Source organism: Rhinolophus sinicus, linkage group LG04 (genome assembly GCF_036562045.2).
Source record: "Rhinolophus sinicus isolate RSC01 linkage group LG04, ASM3656204v1, whole genome shotgun sequence".
NCBI classification, from domain to species: Eukaryota; Metazoa; Chordata; class Mammalia; order Chiroptera; family Rhinolophidae; genus Rhinolophus; species Rhinolophus sinicus.
In genome coordinates this window covers 121053890-121059545 of record NC_133754.1, presented here as the reverse complement: position 1 = coordinate 121059545, position 5656 = coordinate 121053890, and the positions used below count along the sequence as shown (strand labels likewise).

Genomic DNA, 5656 nt, shown 5'->3' with positions numbered 1-5656 from the left:
GACCTTCTTAGTAAATTATCAAAAGGAGTTTTCTATTCAAATATTAAAAGTCACCACACTCTATTGTTATTATTGTAGACATGTACTGTTTACTAATTTTAATGGAAGCATTAGGAATTTTTCTCTGAAAGATACTAAACACACATTTAATTAGAACTGTTTGGGTTCACTTGAGAAATCAGAGCGCTTGTTAGCAAATCTTTTGTGCAAAGAAAAGCTGGTTACAAGACAGTATGAAGTCATGTACAAGGCACTTGAGAAAGTATTACAAAGATACATGAAATTAAAAAGGAGCCCATATGCTCTGAATTTCTTTTTCTGAAATAACGAAAAATGGCATGGACAAAGATATTCAAATAAATGAAGAGATATTTACAAACAATAACTTTGCCAGTCAACAGAGGCCAATATTTGTACACAGCTATCATCTAGTTCCAGTTTAGCCACATTCATTCATTCAAAAAACATTACTCAAGGATTGGCCTGCACTTTTGTCTCCTCTAGACCATCACTTTTGTGTTCTGTCTTCTCTTCATGATTCATCCATGTCCAAGGAGAAGGTCAGCAGCCCTTCAGGGAAGATAGGAGGCCAGGAGAAGCCAATACGGGCCAGTGAGCAGAAGTGAAAGGAAGGAGGCAAGAAGAACAAAGAAGGATCTGGGGATTCAGGTTGAGCAGAGTTGAATCCTTGGCCTGAATATATTAGCACACATCTTCAGATATATAATAAACTAAAAGCAGAACACAATTTCATTCTGGCAGAAAAGGCAGAAAAAGACAGCAAGCCAATTAAAGTCACTCTGCCCAATGGTAAACAGGTTGATGCAGAATCCTGGAATACTACACCAAGTCAGATTGCTGGTGGAATTAGTCAAGGCCTGGCTGACAATGGTGTTGCTGCTAAAGTGAGTAAAGTTGTTCGGTACGTGGACAATCTTCTGGAGGAAGACTGTACCTAGAGCTTCTCAAGTTTGAGGCAGAGGAAGCTCAAGCAGTAGATTAGCCCTCTAGGGCTCACGTAATGGGTGAAGCCATGGAAAGAGTCTGTGGTGGTTGTTTATGTTACAGCCCACAGGTAGAAAATGGATTCTATTATGACATGTACCTTGAAGAAGGGGGTGTGTTCAGCAATGATTTTTCTTCTTTAGAGACTTTATGTAAGAAAATCATTAAAGAAAAATAAGCTTTTGAAAGATTGGAAATTAAGAAGAAAACTTTGTTGAAAATGTTTAAATACAACAAGTTCAGATGCTGGATATTATATGAAAATGTGAATATCAAGTGTGGTTCCTTGATAGATCTCTTTCGGGGTTCTCATGTCAGACACACTGGCAAAATTAAGACTTTAAAAATACTTAAAAAGTCCTCCATATACTGGGAAGCCAAAGCAGATATGGAGACTCTCCAGAGAATTTACGGCCTTTCATTTCCAGATCCTAAAATGTTGAAAGAGTGGGAGAAGTTCCCAGAGAAAGCTAAAAACCCAGATCATAAGAAAGTTGGGAGGGATCAAGAACTATATTTCTTCCTTTAACTCAGCCATGAAATTTTTCCTACTGAAGGGAGCGTACATTTACAATGCACTTACTGAATTCATCAGGAGTGAATATAGCAAAAGAGGGTTACAGGAGATGGTCACCCCAAACATCTACAACAGCCGACACCGGATGACCTCAGGCCACTGGCAGCACTACAGCAAGAACACATTCTCCTCTGAGGTGGAGGAGGAGCTGTTTGCTCAGAAACCCATGAACAGCCCGGGACAGTGCCTTATGTTTGATCATTGGCCAAGATCCTGGCTAGAGGTTCCTCTGTGGGTAGCCAATTTGGAGGCATTTCATAGGAATAAGTTGTTGGGAGCACTCATAGGACTCACAGGGGTACGAAGATTCCAACAGGATGATGCTCACGTATTCTGTGCCATAGAGCAGATTGAGGGTGAAATAAAAGGTTGTTCTTTTTTCTGTGTGCTTCTGTGTGCAGTATATAGTGTTTTTGGATTTTCTTTTAAACTGAACCTGTCTACTCACATGGAAAATTCCTTGGAGATATTGAAGTCTGGAATCAAGATGGGAAACAACCTGAAAATAGTCTGAATGAATTTGATGAAAAATGGGAGTTAAACCCTGGAGATGGAGCTTTGTATGGTCCAAAGATTGACATACAAAGATATAATTGGTTGGTACAACCAGTGAGGAACAATCCAGCTGGATTTTCAGTTGCCCATCAGATTTAGTCTTACTTTTGTCAGCCATGATGGTGATGATAAGTAAAGGTCAGTGATAATACACAGAACCATCTTGGGGTCAATGGAAAGAATGATTGCTATACTCACTGAAAACTACAGGGGCAAATGGCCCTGATGCCTGTCTCCTCGCCAGGTAATGGTAGTTCTAGTGGAACCAACATGTGATGAATATGCCCAAAAGATCCGGCAACAATTCCATGATGCTAAATCCATGGTGGACATTGATGTGGATCCAGGTTGTACATTAAGTAAGAAGATCAGAAATGCACAGTTAGCACAATATAACTTTATCCTAGTTGTTGGTGAAAAAGAGAAAACTAGTGGCACCGTTAATATCCATACAAGAGATAATAAGGTACATGGAGAACATACTGTTTCAGAAACCATTGAGTGGCTGCAGCAGCTCGTGCAGTCCCACAACAAATAGGCAGAAGAAGAATTTTAAGGGAGAACTTTGTCCTGACTGGAGTAGTGGAAAAGGATGAACAGTGTTTCCATAACGTTAACTTTGGTGTCTGGAAAACATTAATTTACACTGAACTTGGAATAGTTTGGCAGAGTCTGCATAGGATCCATCTTTTTTTGACCTAGACAGGTTTTAACAATGTATATTTAGGGAGGTAATTAAAAGAGACATGTTAACATGATTTTATTTATTAAACATCTGAGAATAGGAAATAAGCCATGAGGAATGCTCTATTTTGATGAGGGAGGTCATTTTTGTAAATTTAAAGCAGTTGAAAAACAGAACTTTTCAAATTTGATTCAGATAAAAGACGAGAATTGGATCATGGTATAAAAATAAAAACTTTAATTAAAAAAATTACATGATCCCCCTACAACATTAAACATTTAACACTGACCACCCTTAAATCACTTCTCCTCTAATGATTTTATTTCTGAGAACACTCCTCTAGTTTGTCTGCCACTACTCTGATTCTCCTTCCTGTTTCCACTACTCACTTGCCTCCCTGATCCTCTCAGTACTTCAATGCAGGGCATCTCTAAGCCTCTGAAGTGCTTGTCTTTTTCCTTGTCATTGTATCAGTAATCCATTGTGTCCTAACATAAGGCTTCAATTATTATCTCTCTTCAGATGATGAAGAATCCTGTATTTCCCACTCTGAGCCCTCTCCCAAACTTTAAGTCTGAATTTTTACTTCCCTCTTACCCTGGGACCCTTGATATCTCTACCTGGACTGAACACACCTTAGACAAACCTCTCCCCCACAAGAGTTTCATCCTCCCTATGGTCTTTTCTCATGCCTAATTTTCACTTGATTTCCCTCTGCCATCCCATCATTCTTCTCTAGAGGCTCAGGTTTGATGCCTCTTTTTTTAATGTCTAATTCTCCCTTCCAAGTAGAAGAAACTTCCTCAAATTCCCACAAAACAAGACTGTGTGATGGCTATTTGCTTTCTACTAAAATTGCCTTTTTATTTTTAAATTTATTGTATGGCAACCATCCCCTAGTCTTTTAAGGTAAGAAATTTGAATCAATTTGATTTCTTTGTTTATTTCCTTATTCTTACATTTAGTTAGTGATTAAAAATCGTAGCTCTTCCTCTGTACAAACATCTGGTTTGATACGTTATTTTAGAATTTCTGATTCTCCTTCTCAAGCGGAATCTCCCTCTTTTCTCTGAACCCCACCAAACAAAGTGCTTTATTGCTATTTCCATTTAATATTGTATTCTTAACTATTATTATGCTGGAAATAAACATGATAGATTCTTTATCTGATTATCTACCAAAGCACCAAACACTAGTTATTGATAAATTCCTTTATTTACTAATAAATTATTCCTCTTTTGTTATCTGTACATATACCAGTCTATCTGGTATACTAAGTTCTTAACAAGAGGTGTCACACCTCTTTACTATTCTGTTCAATTCTGCTTTACCTCAAATTTCATTACCTGTATTATCATCATCTTCATAATCACCATCATCACTATCACCACCATCATCATCATCACTGTGATATTCATTATTATAGCGCTTTACATTTATTTGTTCATGGATCTTTCATTTTCAAAGAATTTTCACATTCTTATTTATTAAAAAAGAATACTGCAACATTTAAAAATCATATTACTAATTTCATAGATGATAAAGAATAACCTGAAGCACTTAGAAATATATAACAATAAAAAGGTTCCCTGAACTTCAAAAGTTCAAACTTCATAGCAAGTAAGTAATGAATAATGTATGCTTGTGAGTTTCCAACTAGGGTTTGAGGACTTCTGTCTTAAATTTGAATAAATCTTTACATATACTCCTGAGGTGCATAGGATTTCTTCTTCTAAAATTTCCTAGTTTAACAAGTGACTGAAGTTATGCCAACTCAGGTGTAATAATGTGAGGAAAATACACTTCTTGTAATTTTTTTTTTTTTTTTTTGCTATCAAATACCCTCACTGAGCCTGTGTTAGTAAAAGATTTCTCACCTAACAATATTATATTTAAGGAACACGAGTGCTTTTTGAGATCCGCAGAAATCAATGGGAAGAAAATTTTAATTCTCAAGAGAAAAGTTCATGACCACATGGAAATATTAACCACTAAGTAAGCCAATGCTACTAAACAAGCCATTAACATGATTTAAGAAATGATTTTATTTCTCTTGGTTCAGTGGATGTATCCTAGAGTTGCTATTTTGAAGATTTATCTCATTGACCTACAAGAAGTGGGGACCTCTAATTTTCCTTACTCCTGTGGAATCCTGTATATTCAAAGCCTCAAACCATTTCTATCCCTTATTTCATCACACTAAATATCAACAACCAACTGTTCACCCTATAAAATGATAAGGTCTAAGCAGAAAGCAATGAAACCTGAAAAAGTCACCTAGATTTACCACCCTAGTAACTAAAAGGTAGTTAAAAGTAAGGAAGGAAAATACAAAACAAAACAATGAAAAAAAGTGTTAATTATTTTAAATATGTCATCTCCTTTAATCTTTATAATTTACAATGAGAGGTTTAATTTTCTATTTATATGAAAGAATATGAAAATCATATATCTTAAAAAGGTAGAGCTGATACTCAAACTCAAGTTTAATTTTTAATCCTCTAAGTCGTCAGTAACCAAAGAAACCAAATTTAAGCAAAACAAAAGTAAAGATAACTGATAAAAAATTAAAAACCCATTTGTGTAATTAATGCACAATATAAAGAGAGCCTTGATTTTTCATTTATTTTATTTTATTGTTTTATTTTATTTTTTAAATCTTTGCAAAGTTCGGGTTGGTTTGACATGTAAAATAGAAGGCTTAATTTGATGACCACACATATCTCCTCCATTATTCTGGCTACCAATACTCTGCAAGTTCTTAGACCATGGCTTGTTCAGGAAGTTATTTCTCAGTAAAAAGATACATATTGAGTGCACAAAATCTATGTAAT

The 5656-nt window shown here is 35.8% G+C and overlaps 1 pseudogene; it reads left to right on the top strand.

Moving 5' to 3' along the window:
• The first annotated feature begins 545 nt into the window (after positions 1–545).
• Positions 546–2693, top strand: LOC109457150 (threonine--tRNA ligase 1, cytoplasmic; annotated as a pseudogene).
• Positions 2694–5656: the final 2963 nt, after the last annotated feature.